The 23,808-nt window shown below is 38.0% G+C and overlaps 2 pseudogenes; both read left to right on the top strand.

The window, feature by feature from the left end:
- The first annotated feature begins 3,856 nt into the window (after nt 1-3,856).
- Nucleotides 3,857-4,770, top strand: LOC149263002 (zinc finger A20 and AN1 domain-containing stress-associated protein 6-like; annotated as a pseudogene).
- An 8,496-nt stretch (nt 4,771-13,266) lies between these two features.
- LOC149263001 (potassium channel AKT1-like) overlaps nt 13,267-23,808 on the top strand; it is an 85,654-nt pseudogene continuing 75,112 nt past the window's right edge.

The following is a 23,808-nucleotide window of genomic DNA, read 5'->3' as shown; positions in this document are numbered from 1 at the left end:
CGAATCGAAATCTTTCCTTGAGTTTTATCAGACCAGTTCCTTTCCACCCATCTCTGGACTGTCTTTGGTGAAGGCCATAAGCCTGTGAACTGCCCTATGAGCCCTTTTTCTGCTAGAGATAAAGCAGCCATTCGTGGAAGAGAAGGAGGTAGCTGAACTTCTTGGAGAATATCAAGTTTCTTGACAAATTTTGATGTTGCTGGTTTCGGACGGGCGGGGGGCAGAGATTTTACCAAATCAGAGAAAGCTTTCTCTGCATCCCCAGAAGATGGATCAGAATGGGCCATGGCGGAGGCCAGGCCCCAAAACAAGCCTCGCGGCCCAGGCCGAGGCGAAGCTGCTGCTGCTGCGATTCCCCAGTCCCGCGCTCCAGCTCCGCGCGCGCTCTCTCACCTCGCTTACGATATATATGTATATGTTATGACTGCTTATGTGGGTTGTTTTCTCTATGTTGAGAGGCTCGGGTTTTTGTTTCCCCCCACTGTTCTTCTCTATGGACTTTGTCATAGAATTTTATGTTTCTATCTCTCCAAGACACACATAAACCGTAATGTTTTTGCATCTGCAAATGTAACTTTTTATTAGCTTAATAAAAAGTTCATTTTTTCCTATAAAAAAACCACAACTATGTAAATTAAATGGTCTGTAAAAGCTATAGGCATCAATCCATGATAAGAATCAAAAGACCTACTTCATGATACATATCATGTTGCTAAAAATTAAAAAATCATAAAAATTAACTAAATTATAAGTTTGTTATTATTATTATTAATTATAAAAAAGCTCCTGATGGGGGTGGTTGAACAAGTAGCGAGAGTTAGGGGGGAGGGAAGGGGGCACGTTTTTCACCCCACCAACTTATGAAGGCATTTAAGAGGGGGTGGCATGGCCTACCACCCCCATGTATTAAGCATGTGAGGAATTTTTATTTGCAATGGTTGGTTGAACCTTGGTTTAATCATTTATGGTTTCTTAGCAGAGAGGCAAGCTTTTATGCCCTATGTTTGTTTTTTCCCCAATTAGGGTGGGATTTTCCTCCCCCTCTAGATGTATGGTTGCTTTGCGTTGTTATAAGAGTTGGTCCAAGATTCAAAATGTGGAGGGGAACTTGCTTATTTTAAATTGGTATGTTGGAGCTCTTGCTACAACAGGGGAGAATTATGTTGATAGACCCTTTGTTTTCCAGGTGGTGGGAGGAACTATAGCAAGTGGGGGGAGCAAGGTGGTTGATGAAGCCTGCAACGAGAGCTTAGACAACTAGTCATATTGCACCAAATGGATTTTAGGCTTGGGGTTCCTGATTCTCCATATTTTGGCTCTTCTCCTCAGTGTTAAACTGATAATCTTGTTCTCTAGGCCTCACATTCCTCCTCTTTGTGTTTGCCCATGTTTGTCTCATTGGGGGCTATGGAATTAGTTTAGTGAAGGTGACTATTATTGGTTTTTGGCTTCATCTTTGGAGGTTGTGTCTCATTGCCAAAGTGTGGCATCCAGTCACTTTGGCCATTGAGTGTTATTTCCTAGTGACTAGCTTTCCATAGTCCTACATCCTATTGTTTGGCTTTGAGTTTGCATGAGGGGCTCGGGGGTTTAGCGGACCATTGATATGAGGTTTCCAAAGAGGAAGTAGGTTACCTCCCTTATTTTGCTTTATTTTTCATCTATGAGGGGTCAACCTTCGATTGGAGTTGTCGAAGTTCGGGGATTTGGTGTTTTTGGCTTTGTATTGCCCTAGTGTTCAAGGTTGACTCCATGCCACGTCAGCAGATGTGTGGGCATCGTGAGGTTGGTGGTTGTGGCTAGTAAAGTCACTCGTGAGCCCAATCATAGCCTCAGGAGGCTATAGTTGCATATTTCTCAATTACTTCTTCGAGTAATTGGAAGGATATTCAGAGGCTTGAGAATCATGTTACCCAGGAGTGACATGCTTATTCAAATTCTGGGTTATTGGAGGAGGTTTCTCATTGGCTTCCTGAACCTGGGCACACCAGGGGAAGAAGGAACCAGTGCATGCATTTTGTAACCCTATATTTGCAACATTTGCAACTGAAGGCCCTATTGGGAAGAGCCTTAAGAGAAAAACATGAGGACAATAATGACGCCATTTCTTTTCTGAATGATATTCAGCGAAATCAATGAAAATTGCAAGGTTGCCTTGATAGAATGGAAGCTCATTTAGCTCACATGGAAAAACATATCCAATGCGAGTTTAAACTTGTAGTGCCACAAGGTTCGAGTGCAAAGGATCATGTGTCTGTGATGTCATCGAACATTTGAATTGGATACATGTTATGGATATCTCTTAGAGGCCTTCTTTTGGTCTTTTGTTTTTAGTGTTGTTCTTTTTTTTCCAGTAGATACTCTGAGTTTTCATAGACTGGCCGACAACTCTGGTTTCCTATGTGACAGAGTGAGGCCGGTCCATTTTGATAATCAGTGATGTAATATGTTTTCTGAGGTAATATAATTAACTTACGAAAAATTATATTAATTATAAAAAGAAATAGTATATAAGTTAAAAAATTATGTAACGAGATTATTAACCATGGAGAATCTCCCCCACTTTACTATGCAGATTCTTAATTTGTAATTAGAATTGTCTAACTATTATATGTTTTGGAGTTTTTGGCTAGAATATCATGAAACAATTTTTTGTCAAATCATGATCTTTTGTTGTTTGAGACGTGTTGTTAATTCCATATATGAATTCAACACCCTGAAACCATGGAGCATGCGAATTGTGTAGAGTTCACAACTCAAACTTTCGATTCCAACAAATTCTAGGCAAATTCCCTCAGAAAATCTGCAATTAGGCTTTGTTTCAATACCATGGGCCAATACCATGGCTTAAAAATACCACATGCCAAAAAAACCATAACTCATTTCACATGATACTTGTACATATGACATTTTTTTGTAATTTAATTGATCAATTTAACTAAAAGGGGGGCAAAAAGGACATAACGATTTTGGAAATAAATATCAACCTATTTGTAAGCATTATTAAGAATATTCTAGAATATTTTGTGGAGGTTAAATCCTTACCAACCACCTAACTATTGTTAATAATTAAATTTGAATTATGGAAACCCTCTTCCGAAATAAACACACCTATCGATGCAATTAGGCTACACTCGTTATAATATATATAAAAAATTAGTTAAAGATTAAAGTTTAATTAAAATACAAGTAAAAAAATATTTGATATTGTTTACTATGATAGTAACATAATTAAATTAAATCAGAATGCAAGTAGGAGGAAGATTTGATAACAATTATTATGATAGTAACATAGTTGATGGTTTTGATGAATTATTTTTCATTTATAATTGTAATTTTTATTACGTCAATAAGTGTTCGTATTGTGAGGTTCTTCTTACAGCCACTGTAGAGATTCATCATTCCCCACTATAGAGATTCATATGACATCATGCAGGGATTTGTTGTCATAAACTGATCTAATGTTGGTCATGTATGTTACTCCAAACCCTAAGAGTAGTCTACCTCGTCCACCACCATTTTATTTTGGGTGTTCGAATTCCCGCAATGACTTCAATGAGGGGCAGCCAAAGGGTTTTCCAAGTTATGGACAGTGAGAGCATCGAGAAGACAATGAGGGGAATCATTGTATTAATTTTTTCAAAAGTCTGCCCGACCATTCGGCTTGTGGGTTAGGGTTTAACCAATGAATTGTCGAAGTCAATTTGTGGTTTAGCCTGAGGAAAAGACGATAAACTCCTTACTTTGTGGCTTATTACCCTATGTTATATGTATAATGGATGTTAAATTGTTTTCTTTTTTACCTGATTTTTGTTTGTTGTGTTTATGTTAGGAGAGCTAGAACCAGGAGGAGAACATGTGTCAAGTCCCAAAAGGGCTCATGCATTGTGCTAACAATTGTGACTTCTTTGGAGTTCCAGCTACCATGAGTTTCTTCTCCAATTTCCGTCGTGAATTTGTGTTGCTCAACTCCCAAATCATCCTTCGACAAGCCACAAAAGTAGCCGATGCAAGGTGAGGTTTCTATCTCAAGACCTGATGTTAGTACTGAGGAGATTTGATCCAAATATCTAGTAGTCTATTGGATCGACCCTTCTTGCAGCACGACCGTTCATCAACTGGAACCCCAACAACAACAAAACCCCCTCCTCTTTCGTCGTGCCAAATGAATCACTACTTTTCCTACCAAAAATGCATGGGGCTCGCCAGATTCTGGTGCCGTTGCGATAAAGGAAAGTTGGTCATCCTTTATAGAAACGAAGTCAAGATTGAAGAGTTACCATGAGCCTCTTCTCCAGGAGTAAATTCATGTTTCGCAACTCCTGCAAATCATCCTTCGACAAGCCGCAACAACAACTAATCTAGGGTGAGGTTTCTATCCTGATACTTGACATCAATGTTAAGGAGATTCGATCTAAATATCTGTGGTTTTTGATGGGGTTGACCCTTCTTGTAGCATGATCGTTCATCAACTAGAACCCCGCCAGTAGCAAACCCCCCCCCCCCCCCCTTCTGTCACACCAAATGAATCATTGCTTTTCCTATTGAAAACACAGGGGGGTCACTAGACTCAAGTGCAGTTGTGGCAACATGTTTTGCGCTCTCCAGAAATACCCTGACAAACACAATTGCACGTACGATTACAATACCATTGGGAGGGAGTTCGTTGCCAAGGCTAACCCTCTTGTGAAGTTCGATGAGATTTTGAGGTTCTTGAAATTTGATGATGGGTTTACATTTAGGAAAAAAAATACTAGCATTCTCGACTGAATGAATAAGATGATTTCATTGCAGGGAGGGGAATATATTGGGGTTTCATCATATTCCTAAATATGTGTTAGATCTTTAGAGTTTGTTTTGTGGTTCACATTGTGTGACCCTTACGCAACAAAAGAAACACTTACAGGTGTTTCAAGTCAAACCACTACTTAGCCACACGTTTCTAGATCGATATTCCTATGTGAAAGGTCGCCTCGTTGCCACCATCATAATAAGGTGCATGTATTGGAATACATGTCTAAGTAGATACTTCCTAGAGTATTTGATGTTTTCCAAAACATCCACCACTCAAGAACACTCATTGCTGCTAATGATACATGTACAACTACATGTGGGATGCTCAGGAAATAGGATGTGCGTGATTTTCTTTTTTGGATTGAAAATATTATATTATATACCCTAACTTTTTCTAACTTACCTGGGCCTTTTTAAGACATTTTGTTGCAGCTTAACATAATCCTAAAGGACTAATGTGTCTAAGAGTTTTCCATCATTTATGGCTTGATTGGTGAGTTTTCAAAATATTCATTATTCTTAATGTAGAACTTTCTTGTAGATTCAAACTGCAGATTGTAATATGCTAAAACAATTGGCTTGAATCTACTCTACTCATCAGCGGAAACAAAAATTGATCGATGAAATCACGAAGAAGAAAAGGAAGAATTTCAATCACACATCACATAATAATTTTATGGGGAAAGCCACAACTAAAAACCCTTGTTATATGTATATTGCACTAATTAGAAGATCTAATAAGAAAATACAATGCTTGTTCAACCAGAACAATCTCTGCACAAGTACAATCTATCTCAATACTTCACAAACCAGCTCAAGCCAATACTTAGTCAAATCGGTTGCCTGCCGAGCACCTACTTCCTTGCGTAATTTCCTAGAGAATTAGCCCATATTTAATTGGGAAATTCCTCATCCATAACTGCGCAATCCATCCATAGGCCTTTCTCTGATTGCATGCACAATTGGTTTAATTTAGATGATTTTACAACTGATAGTACATTGTCCCCGAACTCTAATCTCAATTGGATATTTCTCAGAACTGACATGCATGAGTTATTTATGAGTGAATTATCAGTTATATGATTGATCACTACATGTGAATTAAATGCAAATTAATTCACTTGAGCTCTCACTAGTTCCTCCATTAGTTAGAACTAGTTTAACTTAATTTAACTCAATTAAATTGAAATAAATAATGATAGCTCAATAATAACTCAACCTGGGCCCCTAAAATTTAGGGATCACTCTACATGGCTCTAGATAGACTCCCAACTCGAATTTATTGAGCCAACTAAGTCAAATTAACTTAGTTAACTTTTACAAGTTGGTATGAGAATTAGAATTACAATTTAATACCTAATTTAATTCAAGGACAAAATAATTAGGATTTTTCTTGTTTCATTTTTTTCAACGCTCCCTCTCAACGAGAAATGGATTATCTGCTACCCCGATCTTGCCTCTATGAAACTTGAATTTGCATCTTGACAATGCCTTTGTCAAAATATCTGCATACTGCCCTTCTGTAGGAATGTACACTAGCGACATGATTCTCCTTTGCACATAATCTCATAGATGGTGATACCGGATGTTAATATGGTTGCACCGACCATGAAAAAATAGATTCTTAGAGAGTTTGATACAACTGTAATTGTCATAGTAAATCACTGTAGGATCCATCTGCTAACCAAACAACCCAACAAGGACCTTCCTCATCCAGATACCCTCACAAGATTCTTGACTAGCAACCATGTACTATGCTTCTGCTGCACTGAGTGCAAATGATCTTTGCTCCCTGTTGTACCAAGAAACTGTTGTTGACCCAATACTGAAGATTCCCCCTAATGTTCTCATTCTGTTTGATGGGCTCCCTGCCCAATCTGCATCTGTGAAGCCTTGAAGCTTCACTCCCTTTGTCCGTCTGTACCAAAGACCAAACTGAGTGGTGCCTTTGAGGTATCTCAACACATGTTTATTTTTCTTCCAATAAAGTTTGGTTAGCTTAACCATGGTTTGACTAAGCTAGTTAATTGCAAACCACATGTCCGGTCGTGTGCTCACCAAATACATAAGTGAACCCACAATCTATCTATAAATAGTAGCCTCCACTACTTCAACTGAAGTAGCATCCTCCTTCCTCCAGTTACCTGCTAGAGGAGTCTCCATGGGTTTGTTTCTCTCCATGTGGAACTTCTCCAGTATCTCATTGGCACACTTGCCCCGAGAGACAAATAGTTCCTCATATCATTTCCATACCTCCATACCAAGAAATTAATGCATGAGGCCCAGGTCCTTCATCTCAAACTCTCTTGCAAGATCCTCTTTGCAAGATTTTATTAGCTTCTCATCACCTATCAAAATAAAATCATCGACATATAATACCATAATCAAAAATTTACCTTCAACCACTATATGTTAAAGGTTTGCATCTACTTCACTTTTGGTGAAGCCCAACCCATGAAATAGATTCCTATCCTGGTGTACCAAGCACGGGTACTTGTTTTAGTCCATATAGCGCTCGCTTGAGTCTGCACACATGCGAATCTCTGTTAAAGGTCTCAAATCCTTTCGGTTTCTCAATATACACCTCTTCCTCAATCATGTCATTGAGGAAAATTATCTTTACATCCATCTAATGTATCTTCCATCCCATATGTGTCGGCAACACTATAATAGATCTTATCGATGAATGCCTTCCTATAGGGGAAAAGGTTTCATCATAATCAATTCCCTCCACCTGAGAGAACCCTCTGGCCACAAATCTGGCCTCATGTTTCTCCACATTCCCATTTGTTGCTTGCTTTACTTTGTAAATCCATCTGGAACTCACCACTAACTTGTTTTATGGTCTTGGGACCACCTCCCAAACATTGTTTCTGATATTGGAGTCATACTCCTCAACCATGGCATCAACCCATACTGGTTGTTTCATTGCTTCCTTGAATATGGATGGCTCAATCTCTACACTCTCACTCATCAGAGCCATGTAGCCAGTGTATCGATCTAGTGACCTCCTCTACCTGCACTATGATGTGGGTGCTCCCACATTCTTTATTGCATCATGCATCAATCTCTCAACCTCTCTAGTGTGCTTTCTTCCATCTTTGGAAGTCTCTGCATGAGTGGGTGTTTCCACTCTCTACTCCTCTGTATGTGGTTGCTCTACATCATCCTGAGGTTCCTCCTTTGGAGCTAAAATCTCCTCATTTGAATGTAACTGAAGCTCCCTCTCAAGAGAACATCTCATGGTTGTCTCTTCATCGAACTTCACATCTCTACGAACCACTGTCATCCTGTTGGATGGAAGGTACACCTGATAGTTTTGACGTGTATCAGTGTACCCCACAAATATGCCCAACTCAGCGATTGACTCTAGCTTTTTTCGTGCATCCTTGGTAACACGATAGTAGACTGATGAACCAAAGATCCTAAAGTGTGCCACATCTGGTTTCTTACCTGAAAAAGCTTCTTCTGGTGTACTCATCCTAAGAATTCGATGAGGGCTTCTGTTATGCAACAAAACAATTATGTTGCATGCTTCAACCCATAAGTGCAACGGTAGGTCCTGATCATGTAACATAGGTTGTGCCACTCCCACAATACATATGTTCTTCCTTTCATCCACCCCCATTCTGTTGTGGGTTATGAGGTGCTATTAACTCCCGTCGAATGCCTTCTGAAGCACATAAGTTCTTAAATTCATTCGACACATATTCTCCACCGTTATCGCTTCTGAGAGCTTTAACTTTCATGCTAGTATCTTTCTCGATGTAGGTTTTAACCCCGTACACAAATTACCTACATATGAATTCTAAAAATAGAAAATAAACAATGGCGAGAGCATAAAACATAAAACATATATACACATAAATTTTCCCTTGGATCCCAAAACCGGGACTACTAGATTGATTTTTCATTATGTTCCTTTCAATGCTATAATACATATATATACATGTTGAAGAATCCATAAGCCCTAATCCATTAACCCTAGATTAGAACATAATCATAGTTCCCTTGACTGGATCTACAAAACACCATGGACAGTAAACTATCATGCCCAAAACCATGTGCGAAATCCATGCACAAAACCATAGGTAGGTCTGCCCACCTAATATAGGGTCCAAAAAAAATTCCTGGGGCGTTGCCCCGGACCCCATGCAGGGGGGATACCACCCCCCTGCTTACCCCCCAACAGGGGGGCAGCCACCCCACGCAACGTACAAGGAGGGCTACCACCACCCCCCTGCGTGTGGGGTAGTCATGGAAAGAATATAGCACAACCCAACACTTGAAAAAATGCTTTAAATTCACAAAATTTAGAGAAGTTATCATCTTTATTATGCATGAACAAAATCCAGAACTTACGATAAAAATCATCAACAAATATTACATAATACCTACGCTTGCTCGTGAATGCTATCGAGAACGGTCCACACACATCTGAGTGAACTCGATCAAGGATCACTTGCGCTCGACTGCCTTTGTCATGAAAGGAAGCTTTGGTGTACTTCCACCCTTTGCATGTGTCTCTCTGCTCTAGTGTACCCCTGTGAAGTTCAGTAGAAATTTCCTGCATGATCTTCAAAGCTCCATGATGCAAGTGACCCAATCTTCTATGCCACAACTCACTAATGTCTCGGTTATGCACCTTCTCTGCTTTTGTGCTCAAAGCCACTCAGTCTTCTACATCTAATTTGTAGAGGTTCTTCACACAAACCCCGATCCGCTTCACCTATCCTGAGGTTATGTGATGAAGGAAAGCCTTTCCCTTACTAAATATCACATCGTAGCCACGGTCCTCCAACATGGCAACAAAAACCAAGTTCTTCTTCAAACACAGAACATACATGACATCTTTTAATGTGAGGGAGAGAACCAAATTCCCTCTAAAAGGTAAAATACTGATGTCGGTCGTGTTATACCTCCCATCATCTCCCATCTCAATGTGCATCTGGAGGTCCTTCTCCTCCAAGTCATTGAAGAACTCTTTGTTGTTGATCATATGGAATGAGGCTCCACTATCCAAGTACCACACACTACCCATCACCGATGTCACCATGCAAGCGATGAGGGTAAAATCCAGTTCAAACTGTCAAGCAAGAGCTTCACCTGCTGCTCCTCATGAGTTCTTCTTATGGCCTTCTTATGTGGACACTTTGTGGCATAGTGTCCCAGCTTGTGACAGTGACAGCATTTTATTTTCTATATATCCTTCTTCTTGTCAACCTGACTGGAATATGATTTGGAACGGGATGACTTCCCCTTCCCTTTCTTCACCTTTCCAGCTAAGGAACATTTTTCCTCATCATCATGCTTAGATGAGGGTACATCTTTGGTGTTCTGCCAAATCTCTTCTTGTACCAAGTTGGACCACAATCGCTCCCACTTTGATAGCTTCTCCCTCCCATTAACGATGTCCTGGTAGCTATGCTAGCCCTTGGGAAGTTCTAGGAGTCTTAGGCTTACTAGATCATCTTCATCAACAATAACACTGAAACTTCCAAGCTCATCCCAACATTGGGTGAACTTGGTCAAGTACTTCGGTATTGTATCGTCCTTCTCCATCTTGATCTTTTTGAGCTTGTCCTTCAGTGCCAACTTCCTATGGTCACTGCTATTTTGAAATAGGTCCATCAAGGCCTTCCACATTGCAAATGGATTTTCCATAACATGGAGATTCGAGACAATATGATCTCAAACTCCTTCTAGGACAATTCTTCTCACCTTTGCCACACACTTTCTTCATTCTGCCAGATCCTGTGCATCAATTATTGGAGGCTTAGGAATATCATTGTCTATGAATTCCTTAAGCCCGTTGTCTTCCAACACTGCCTCCATCCTTTCCTTCCAAGCTATGTAATTGGAGCTACCATCAAGGGCATACTCAAGTATCAATCGTAGAACGACATCCCGTTGGCTCTGAAGTATGATATTGCAAATCCGATTTCTCCTGCAAAACAAACTCGTATTCTTATCTTCTATAGTGATTACAAGTCTGAATCCATGTAGAATTTTCTTGTAGATTCAAGCTGTAGATTGTAATATGCTAAAACAATTGACTTGAATATACTCTACTCATCAATGAAAATGAAAATTGATCGATGAAATCACGAAGCAGAAAAGGAAGAATTTCAATCACACATCACACAATAATTTTATGGGGAAAGCCACAGCTAAAAACCCCTACTATCTGTATATTGCATTAATCAGAAGCTAAGAAGAAAATACAATGCATGTTCAACCCAAACAATCCCTCCACAATTACGATCTATCTCACTACTTCACAAACCAGCTCAATCCAATATTTAGCCAAATTTGTTGCCTTCCAAGCTCCTACTTCCTTGCGCAGTTTCCTCGGAATTAACCCATATTTAATTGGGAAATTCCTCATCCATAACTTTGGAATCCATCCATAGGCCTTTCTCATATTGCATGCACCATCGGTTTAATTTAGATGATTTTACAACTGATAATGCACTGTCCCTGAACTCTAATCTCAACTGGTTCTTCTCAAAATTGACATGCATGAGTTATTTATGAGTGAATTATCAGTTATCTGATTGATCACTGCATGTGAATTAAATCCAAATTAATTCACTTGACCTCTCACTAGTTCCTCCAACAGTTAGAACTAGTTTAACTGAATTAAATAATTACAACTCAATAATAACTCAACCCGCCCCCCTAAAATTTAGGGATCACTCTACATGACTCTAGATAGACACCCAACTCGAATTTATTGAGTCAACTAAGTCAACTTAACTTAGTTAACTATTACAAGTTGCTATGAGAATTAGAATTACAATTTAATTCCTAATTTAATTCAAGGAAAAATTAAATTAGGATTTTTCTTGTTGCACTTTTTTCAACACTTAAGTGGGTTTAGCCTTAAATTTTAGCTAGATTTTAAAGAAATTGATGTAAATTTTTCTTCCTCAAAAATCTCTATATTAGAAGAGCATGTGGCTCGTATTTCACCCTATTTTTTATTGTGTGGAGTCAATTGTGCCTAAATTGGAGCAGTGAGAATCTATCTGGTGTTTTAAACAAATAAATGTTTTTACAAATTATATGCTCAATTACGCGAACTTGAGGTTTTAGTTAGATTTGGTTTAAGATTGTTAAGTGTCTTGCATACATGGCAACAATCTTGGATGAAAAAATTGTTATCAATCAAATGTTTGTGAGTTGCGACAAAGATGGATGAATTAAATGCTCAACCGCTCACAAATTTAAGGTATTTTCACGAGATAATTTTATCCATTACTTTGCATATTATCATGGACTTTGTGGAATAACCACCAATGGAGAATCACTTTCTTCAAAATTAAATTATTCTACAGGTTAATGCCATGAATCACATATTTGATTGGAATGCAAGCCTCGACCCTCTATTCGTCATTTTCTAGGTATGCTTAAAACCTCAATCTTGACTGTAAAAAGCACTGGGTCATGGACAGAGTGGCATTTCCCACCTTCACAATCAACTGCAACATGTGAATGCCATCTATTGCATTTATCTCTCAATAATCCCACCCACAAAAGACTCGCTTTCAACCTCCCTTGTTCAATATTAGTGTGTATATGGTTTGAATACATAAACTTCTTTATATGGTTGCCATCTTCTAATTGGAAAGTGATTGGATACAAAGCAAATTTTTGTTTTTTTATTCTTTCTATTTAGTCTCCATTATTCTCTCTCTCTCTTTTTTTTTTAATCTTTTTTCCATTTTTCACAAATTATTCTTTGTCTGCTTTGTTATGGTAGTGTAAATTATGTCTTCCAATACGCCCTTCAATTTTCGCTTTAATATTGAACGATGGGTGACCATGTTGAGAAATGACAAGAAACTTTATGTTAGTGTAGGTATTGTATGGATTTAGTTCATGAGTTTGGTTTCTCATCCCTATATTTTCCTCCCTTGCAATTGGATGAAAATGTTCGAGTGTAAGCTCATTCAGTTTTGAGTGTTTCCCAAAGTGATTTACGTTGAACTTTCTATACTTGTAGGGCATGGGAAACATTCTTGATCTTGCTAGTGATTTATTTAGTGTGGGTTTCGCCATTTAAGTTTGGGTTTATTGAGGAGTAAAAGGGAGGTTTATTGGTTACATACCTCATTGTAGACCTTTTCTTTACAACTGACATTATTATGACCTTCTTTGTAGCTTACCTCGACAAAACAACGTACTTGTTAGTGGATAGACACAAGAGCATTGCTAAAAGGCTAGTTGATTTTGCAGTTTTCAAAGCCATGAAGAAGATAATGAGTGTCTTTTTTCATAGAATAAGCTTGAAACCAACAATTAATAGAATTTCACTCGTTAGAAAACACAATATCATCATCTTTTGTGGATTACACATGTATATTTATACATGGTTCCTATTTGATGTCTGTTTAATAGTGCCTTTTGCGTCAATTAGACAGATGTCCAAAGGAAAATTGAGGACACTTATCTTTTAATGCTCGTAGTATGCTGCCCCTCTGGTGTTTAAGGTGAGTCATAGATTTGTTCACAATACTAGAGAAAGACATTTGATTCAACTACTTTTGTACATGTTGTGCAAAGCTAATTTGTGTAAGCCAATAAAATCCTATTTTGCTTGAATTTTTTGGAACACTCTTTGTAGTTGCAAATAGTGTTGACCCACATTGAACTTGAAGTTGTATTGGCTCAATTGGGTAGGTAACATTTTTTGTTGTTCACTGTGTTGGATTCTTTAATTATCTCCATGTTGTTATATGTCATGAAGTGAGAAAGACATGGATTGGTGTTGTAACTCTAAATTTCGTAACAAAAATATTGTCGATTCACTATGTTACCTAAATCTATTGGTCCATTACCACTTTGACCATTGTTGGGTATGGAGATATGCATGCTCAAAATACTAGAGAAATAATATTTGATATCTTCTTCATGTTAGTCAATATGGGCCTCACAACATAGAAACGTGACAAATTTAGTTGTGCATGGCACAAGTTGGGCCAAGAGAGTTGTAAGTTGTATATTCTTAATAGACTATTGTTTAGGAAATTTATATCTATATATTTTCTCTTTTTAATATAAATTTGCTTGGGAATGTTAGGATTTGACTTGCATTTTAACTGCAGAGGGACACAATTCAGGCAGCTTCAATATTTGCATTAAGAAATCAGCTCTGACTGCAATATCAAGAGAAAATGTTAGCACATTTATGCTTGAAATTCAGAACAGAGGAGGCAGCAAGAAGAAACTTTAAATGATCTTCTAAAGGGGATCCATACATCCATTTCAAACTTCTTCTTTTTTCTCTATTATTGAAAGTGTGTATTTTTTCGAGGGAGTGTCACATGATTTCCCTTTCTAGCTGGTAAGTATTGTCTAATGATGGAAGAATACCTTTTTCTCGAGTTTTTGCTTGGGCTTTATTACAAAAACATATAAAAAGAAATGACCTGATAGTTTTCTTATGGTTATAAAGGTTTTAGAGATGAAAGCAGAGTACTTCCCCCCAAAAGAGGATGTCATTTTAAGAAATGAGGCACCCATATATTTTTATGTGTTAGAGTCAGATGTTGTGGTGGGTATCTTTCATATTGTTAAAGTTTAAAGTTCAAAATTATATCGGTAGTTCTTTATATTCCTTTTCCTAAATGTTTGTATTAAAAAATTTGATGTTTAAAGTTCAGAATTATATCAATGGTTATCTATATTCCTTTTCCTAATTGTCTGTCTTCAAACAGGGAACCAAACATATGGTTGTCAATGTTCATTTTTAGCTAATATTTAACATTGTATATTTGTTTATTTCGTAGGACTTACTAGTAGACAAGGATAGAACAGAGAAGGCAAGCTAAATTTTTTCAAAAAGAAGTGATCACTCATGTTTTTGACCTATTGTTGCTAGGAAATAGCCGCCCCAAAACATGTCATTTTACGAAGTTTTTACATGATATGCATGAAATTAGAAGGGTTGCATTTTATTAAATGTGTAACAACAATTTATTTCCATTTGGGATTTTTAGTTACATTGTAGAATTTAAAGTACATAAAATGACACATCTCTTTCCATTATGACCCAATTTGTTCTTCCTCGGGCATTCTAGACTATTGGGTCATCCCAACAGGGAGATATTTTGGAGAAATTAGAATGCTCTATTACAGACCACAACCATATAGTATTCGTACAAAGAGGCTTTCTTAACTTTTGCAACTAAACCACAATTTATTCATGAATATTGTGCAATCCGATATTGCAGATGGAACGAATATCATGAACAACCTTCTTAAGGTTTGAAAGCAATAATTGCATTAAATATGTTGAGTGAACTTACCTGGTGGGAAATTATTTGGGAATAAACTCAATTAAATGTATTATTTTAATGTCTTGGTTAGTATTGTAATCATACTAAACCTTATGTTGATATGATTATAGCATTTGAAGGAACTGAAAGACCTAGCTTTTGGAGAACTGTCAGAAGAGATAGAGCAGTCGGTAGAAAAAGGAAGTAGGGATGTACTTGTTAGCCTATGTTTTGTTGCTTCAATGAGATATACTCTTTTAATGGAGCAACTCTTGAAAAGGGATATGAATCCTAATGAATCATGCAACAACGATCGTACACCCTTGGTTAATTTCAAGATTAAATTTCATTTTAATCATTGTTTTTTCATGGTCAAAAGTTAGACTTTATTTTCACACATAAGTTTCTTTGAGTAGGTATGAGAAAAAAATATTATTATATTTAGTTTTGTTGTTAACACATTGCAACAAAATATAGTTTTAAAGATTGCGTCAACCTCCTTCTAGAATATGGAGCAGATGTGAATAGTAAGGGTATATTATATCCTGAGTGTCCTTGTGTTGTTTTCCCAATCCATGAGTGCATTTATAAATATAAATATTTATTTTGAAAAATGTTGCTAATTTTTTTCACATTTGAAACCATCCTTCATTTCATTAACAAAATGAACTTGACAATAATAGTCCATATTTTTTTTATAAATTTAACTGATGAATATGGACAGGTTCCTCTTTGGGAAGCAATTATGGGTCGACATGAACCAATTTCCAATTTAATTTGGAGCAACGGTGCAATCCTAGGGTCTGGCAGTGTTGGGAGTTTCCTATGTATTAATAAGCAAAAGAGGGATCTGGATACGCTGAATGATTTATTAAGTTATGGAGCAGGTATAAATGCAACAAATGGAGATGGGGACACAACCCTACATGTTGTCATAAACAATAACAATGGATTGGTAGAAGTAGTGAAATATCTTTTGGACCATGGAGCAGACATGAATAAAACATATAGCAATGGTTGGACACCATTGGCTTTGGAAGAGCACCAAGGGCATGACAAAATAATGGAATTATTCCAAGAAATATCTCAGTGAACAGATTCACACTTACATTTACCTATTGAATATTTATTTGTTCCATTGAGCCTATACTAGGAAAATCATAGGGATATTACCAACCCTTTGGGATATGTAGAAGAAAACAACATTCATCATTTAGTAAATGCAATTTCCACTCAATTTAGTGGAACAAAAAGGAGTAGAAGAATGGATCATTTTAAAAACACTCTTTTTGGTATTGTCATAATGCATTCTAAGAGTAATCTCAGAGTTTGTGTCATGAGTTCTGACGCAATTTGATGTTGGGTAAATTGCCTAAAGGCAATTTCCCTTTCTTTTCATAAATCCTTACGTGAACCTATGGGTTATGGCCCACCTATACAAATCGAAAGCGTTTACATTGGTGGGTTTTAACAAAAACCCGACCAATCACCAAATAACGGAATGGCAATTTCCCTTTCTTTTCATAAATCCTTGCGTGAACCTGTGGGTTATGGCCCACCTATACAAATCGAAAGCATTTACATTGGTGGGTTTTAACAAAAACCCGACCAATCACCAAACAGAAAAATACAATGAAACCCGCCAACAAACAGCGGCCCCACTCCGAACACACAAGACCGGACCCCAAATAGATTTAAACCCGTGTCCATAAACTTCCCGGGTCCGCTCAGGCCCAAGCCTTATCGGCTTCAATCTCCACCATTGATCTCACCCTTCAATCTGACGGTTGATGATACACCCGAGCATCGCACATCACAAATCGCATTTTCTTAAGGCCAAGGTTCATCCACTCATGAAATATTGTGATGCGAAACTAATCGGTGATTCCCCACCATTTGATCAGGCACACTTGATCCAATGGTCAGCAGCGATATCGGACGGACCACTTGCGCGACGTTTACCCGCCCTTACGGAGGCGATAAGGAATATAAATTTTTGATCTATAAATGTTCGAGTCCGATTTTGGAATTAAAGTCCGAGCACTTGATGACCCAATATCTATTGGATATAAGAGGCCATCAAATCCTATGGCTTGCGGGTCTTCAACTAGCACACAGGTTAAAAATAGGCCTAACCCCCGCAGTTGACTGTGACCTAAAAAGTTGAATATGAGATCGACGGCTAGGAGCAAGTGTGGGACTTTAGCCACGATAAAGAAAATCCGTACTCTCCTACCCCCGCAGTGGTTGATCACCATCGATCTAACAAATCTGTTGATGTGATGATCCAGATCTATTCCTTCGCTATTCTTCTTCCGCCATTAATATTCGTCGATCTAAACGATCCGACAACTCCCTCTATGCTTGTTCGCTTATGACGGAATTCACATTTCCACCTAGATTAACTCTGCCACACTCTGTTTAAACACTCACACACATATATCGTATTAACGCTGGATTGCCATCGATCCTTATAGTGATCGATGGTCGATCAACAATCCTGCAACATGGAATTTCACTTATTCAACACAAACATCTAACTATTGGTAACCAGACACACGAAATCCACATAAAAAATATATTTATATTATACAGAATCAATTACAGTCTAAGGCATTTCAACCTTAGTCACAATTTCTCTATCGATTACATTGTATTCTCACTCTCTGTCTATGCTCTATCTATCTCACAATACAGACTCTCTTTATATAGGAAATTACATAAGCATGGATCATCTCAGATCCACGATTTCCTCTCACAAATCGCCTAAATCTCTCTATTCGCATACATGGCAGATAATTACATTAAATTAAGTCTTCTCGAGACTTATCAATTCCATCAAATTAGCTCGTTTTTAACAGAAAATTGCTCCCGGTTTACATGATTGTCCACATCTCCTCCTCCATAGCTCTGACTTTGACTTTTGATTAAGGGTGGTCGGATGCTCCTGCATCACAATTGAATGCTCGCAGACAAGCCCTTCTTTTCCTTGTAGAGTGACAGTCCACATGTATCACCCGACATATGAGAAATCAAACAAGCAACATTAGAAACTGATACTCTTACCAAATTCAATTTAGGAGCTCTTGGAAATCAGTGTTTCTTTAATTTATAATTGATACCATCAAATATTTCAATATACAATTATCCTTAGTCATGAAGTTTCCTCCTATAATTTTAAATTCTCATGAAGGTTGAGAGCAGTGAAGTCACATCAGTGAGTTTTTTGTCCTCTCACAAGGCTCGGGTGTTCTCAAAGTCTTTGATTGTGCCAATGTCAGTAAATGAATGGTTGGAATGAACTCTTTCAACCATGATATATCTGTAATTAATTAAATTAATGAATATTTCAATAACAAGTATTTACTTGACAATTGTTAGACTTACAAACATGATTCGAGTGATGTACTTTCTTAGAGAACTTATTCCATGTTTCCTTACCTAATAGAAACCTTAATGTTTAATCCAATTTATGGTTTTTATATCGTTTCATTCTCTCAGAGATAATAAAGGTAACTCAACGAGATATATGGTCTCTCATTGTAAAATTGTTCTCATGTTCTATTTATGGCTCAAGTATAGAAGTATTTCTATACCAGAATTTCTGTAAACTTTAGTTATTAAAATTTGCTCTTCGTATGAGGAATAAACAAATTATTTCAAGGAAAATGGAACATTTATAGTGGATGGGATTTATAGAAGTGAAAACATACTATACCGCATCATGATGAGTTGTGTTGGCGGTGACTTGTGTTCATGCCATCCTGCCCTTATATCATTAATCATATCTAAGTTTGATTGTGTTTATAATGGTGAGTTGTGGTGGTAGTGACTTATGTTGATGCCTTCCTGCCCCTAGATCATTAATTATATCTAAGTTCCATTGCGTTCATAATGATGATTTGTGGTGGTGGTTATCATGCCACACGATTATGGTGCCCTCCATTATTGCCTTTTCTCATTAATGACATCTAAATTAGGTTGGTAAGCATGTTTCTATTAGCTTATATCCAAAAAATGTTCCATTTTGGTCTGTACATTGTTCCTAATGATCCAAATAAATTATGTTTTTATTCTTACAAAAAAAAATCATGATTTGGTTTAGTTTGAAATTGATCAAAATCTTAGAAATTAGAATTTATATGTTGTTGGCATTATGATTCTGGTTTCGCTCTATGGTACAGGTGTTGTACTTGATGGCAACTCACTCAAGTGGCAAAACTTTGTTCAGGCTCTCAAAATGATGGAAAATAAGAGGATCGCTGGTGCATCGTTCAAAAGGTGCGGACCCGCAGGTTCGCCGTCCAGGGAGTGCGGACATACCCGCAGGTTCACCGTTCATAAGGTGCGGTCCCCCAGTTCACTCACTCCAATGCAGAGAAGCGCGCTCACGTGGGGTATCCTATGTTTGGCCCTTGGTTTTTAGCCCGTCTTTTACGATCCTATGGTTTTGGCCCGTGGTATAGGATCTAATTTATTGAACCCTGGTTTGGATCCCTTGTATTGGTTTTTGATGGTTTTGTCCCATGGTGTGGATAAGGGTTTGACTATAAAAAGGGAAGGAGATCACTTGGCTACACACTCGTGAAATTTGAATATCTTAATATCTGAATGTTTGGGTGATTGGTTTTAAAAGCTAGATCTAAATCAAGGAGAAAATTTAAGGCGAATCTATTGATAAGTCGTGATCTCTCAGGCGCATGATCAGATCTGTGGATCTGACTGACTGTGGCACATTGGAGGACTGTTAATTTGGCCCTAATCAGAGGTTCGCAGGTGATCCACATTGTAATTGCGGGGGTACGCAGTGCAGGAGAAGACGCAGTGCGGGGGTACGCAGCACAACAGAAGGCGCAGTGCGAGGAACGCATCGCAGAAGAAAACAAGGTGCAGAGATACGCAGAGGCACAGAAGGAATAGTGCGGAGGTATGCGGTTAGACAGAGAGTACAGTGCGTATCTGAGTTGAGGTACGCAGTTCAGCAGAAGGAGAAAGTGCGGTGGTACGCAGAGCGGCAGAAGGATACGGTGCGGATCTGCACAGTTCAGGCACAGAAACACTGCGGATATCCGCAGGTTTATATCGGTGAAGTTGCAGACCTGTCTTAAAACATTTGTTGACTGTCTTTTATCTATTGCTGCAGAGTTCTGGGTTTAGATTTCTGGTATTACTCTTCTATTTACAACATTCTGAGAAGTTGGGTGAGTCATTGGTTGATTGTATAAGGAGATTGGGTGATTTGCATGTACTTGATGATTATTTGATCTTCTTGGATCCAGTCTGAAAATTAATGAAACGTGGTCCTTAAAGAAGTAGAAGAGCAAAGGGGGGTTGTAGCTCCCTTCCAAGAGAGACTGGAAAACGATAGAGAGTTGTAGCTCTCTGCAGGTTGTAGCCTGCGTACTGGTAAAGGACTGCACCAGTACAAAATCCTTGTAAAAGAAGTTTCTAATTGAAAGAAGATAGAGACATATTGCAGCAGGTGGTTTTCACCCACATTGGGTTTCCACCTTATATCTGGTGTTCTTTGGTGTGCTTATCTATTTTTCTTGCTCTTGTTCATTATTATATGGCACTGACATACAAATTAATGATCAATATCTGAAGAATAAATTAAAGTATAAATCTGGAAGGCATATTGAAAAGAATTTGATAATACTGATTCACCCCCCTCTCAGTATTATTTTCAACAATTGGTATCAGAGCAGGTTCTTCAGAAGAAGCTTGATCGCTTGAAGAAAGATCTTGCATCATGAGCAACTACGAGAGGGAAGCATCAATCAGGCCACCGATTTTTGATGGGACAAACTTCGTTTATTGGAAGGTAAGAGTTATTGCCTATCTTCAATATCTTGGTACAGAAGTCTGGGATATCATAGATACAGGGTATGCTTTTCCATCAGCAACTCCTACAGATCCAGCTGAGAAGAAGAAATATGAAACAAATGCAAAGGCAGTCAATACTCTATTAGGATGTCTATCTCAATCAGAATTTGTCAAGGTATTGCAGTTTAAATATGCAAAAGAGATATGGGACAAGATTGTTCTGAGCTATGAAGGGGATGACCAGGTAAAACGAGCAAAACTTCAAACCCTCAGGATTCAGTATGAAAATCTCAGGATGTATAATGATGAAAGTGTGGCTAACTATTTTCTTCGTGTAGATGAGATTGTTAATTGTATGAAAAATTTGGGTGAAGAAATAAAAGAGGCTGTTGTGGTTGAAAAAGTTCTAAGATCTTTGTCCCCTAGGTTTGAATCTAAAGTTTCTGCTATAGAAGAAAAGGAGAATCTACAAAGCCTTAAAATGTCACAGCTGCACGGAATTCTAACTGCTTATGAAATGAGGAAAGGAGGTCCATCAGACAAGAGAGAAGCTGCCTTCAAGGCTTCAGGCAAAGGCGAGTACTACGAGTCAGGACACGTGTCAGAAGAAGAAGAAGAATCAAATTTTGTTAGAAATCTTCAACGGGGTACTGGATGGTTCTGAGGTAAGTTACCTTTCAAATGCTTTGCTTGTGGAAGAGTCGGTCACTATGCGGCCAAATGTCCTCACAAGGATAAGATTGACAAAGGGAAGGAACCTGTTAGATGGAACAAGAAACAGAATGCAACTAAGAAAAGTTACTACACTCATGAAGACAGTGATGGCCTATCAAATAGTGACGAAGATGAACGAGGTAATGATTATAAACTTTTAATGGCTTTTGAAGATGATGATTACATGGATGCTATAGATGTGGATGACTTTTATGAAGAGATTTCTAGACTCAAGACATGTTTAGAAGAAAAGAATGAGATCATTGATACTCTGCAATTTCAACTTGATGAAAAAGAAAAATCTCTTGAGAAGTTAGAATGTGAAATTGTTGGCCTTAGAAAAGAAATTGAGAAAACAAAGGTTCTTAATATTAAGTTTGTTAAAGGATCTGAAACTCTGGATGAGATTATCAATGTACAGCGTTCTCCACTAATTAAGACAGGTCTGGGTTATAATGGAGAAACATCTCAAGCATCCACCTCAAAGAGTTATCTTGATGCAACAAGGAGGAATGAGCAAAAGCCCAATGAAGATCATCAGGTAAAGCAGGGATGAATTACATCAAGAACAAACAGAGACTACCAGGTAAACCAGCGGCAATCCATCTTAAGGGTGAACAAAAGCTACAATTAGCCACAGGTAAAAACTTCTCAATTTGCTTCAAGAATGGATGACAATAGAAATTACAATCATTTGGCTGGTAGATTTGATAATCGCAGAAGTTTCTTCAATGGTCAATGTTTCTCTTGCCATAACTTTGGTCACAAAGCAGCTCAATGTGTTGCCTATAAGACAATCATGACTAGAGAAGCTAAAAAACAAAGAAGTATGACCGGGATTACGAAAAGGACCTATAACAAATTTTCGGCCCTTGAAAATGAAATTGAATGTTCTATTTGTAATAACTTCGGTCATGAAGATTCTGAATGCAGGAGCAGGTTTCGGCAGACAAAGGAACAAGCATCAAGCAACTGAACATAGAGAATAAAGGAACCGCAACCAGAAAGATGTGGGATAGCCTTTTATGCAGAAGGACATGAAAATATATGGTACATCGACAGTGGAAGTTCGAAGCATATGACAGGTGATAAAGAAAAACTTGAATCATATACTGCTTTAGAAAAGGGTAAGAAAGTTTCTTTTGGAAATGATACCCCTGCAGCCATAAAAGGAAAAGGCACTGCTCATTTGAAAGAACAGGTCAAAGCTAGAAATGTTTTGTATGTTGATGGCTTGAAGCATAATCTACTAAGTGTCAGTCAGATGTGTGATCAAGGAACAAATGTAATTTTTCGATCAAATGGGTGTAGTGTTCGTGATCTTGATACAGGAAAAACAATGATCAAAGGCAGAAGAACTCCAAATAATCTATACATATTTGAAGAAGGACAACAACAATGCTATTTAAGCAAGGATGATGAACATTGGTTATGGCACCGAAGGTTGGGGCATCTAAGCTTTTCAAAAATAAGGAAAGCATGCAAATACCAGGCAGTTCGTGGTCTTCCGGATATCAAAATTCCAGACAACACCATATGTAAATCATGTCAGTTTGGTAAGCAAACCAGAACTAACTTCCCTGAGAAAGAAGGATCAGCTAGTAGGCCTCTTGAACTAGTCCATACAGATGTATGTGGTCCATTTAGGATAAGGTCACCTCGAGGAGAAGAATACTTTATATTATTCATTGACGACTTCTCCAGGATGGTTTGGTTGGGACTTATGAAACACAAGGACAAAGCATTCGAAAAATTCAAATCTTTCAAAGCCTTGGTTGAAAACGAATCAGATCACAAAATTAAGTGCCTCAGGTCCGACAGAGGTGGGGAGTTTACCTCAAATGAATTTTTCGATTTCTGTGAAGACCATGGAATAAGAAGGGAATTCTTTACAGCTAGGACTCCTCAGCAAAATGGAGTGGTGGAAAGGATGAACAGAACGGTCCAACAAATGGCTCGTGCTATGCTTGATGAATCTGGGACTCCCGCAACCTTCTGGTGTAAAGCGGCATTTGCTGCAGTTGTTATTCTCAACAAAACAAATGTCCGAGTGAACAACACTCAAACTCCTCATGAGCTCTGGTATGGTGAGACTCCTTCGGTAAAGCATTTCAAAATTTTTGGGAGCAAATGCTATATCAAGAACACTGATGAACAGCTTGGAAAACTTGAACCTAGAGGAGATGAAGGC

The sequence above is a fragment of the Pinus tabuliformis genome, chromosome 6 (assembly GCF_031772625.1).
Source record: "Pinus tabuliformis cultivar Carrire ecotype Pingquan chromosome 6, CPIR1, whole genome shotgun sequence".
NCBI classification, from domain to species: Eukaryota; Viridiplantae; Streptophyta; class Pinopsida; order Pinales; family Pinaceae; genus Pinus; species Pinus tabuliformis.
This window is presented reverse-complemented; position numbering and strand designations above follow the sequence as displayed.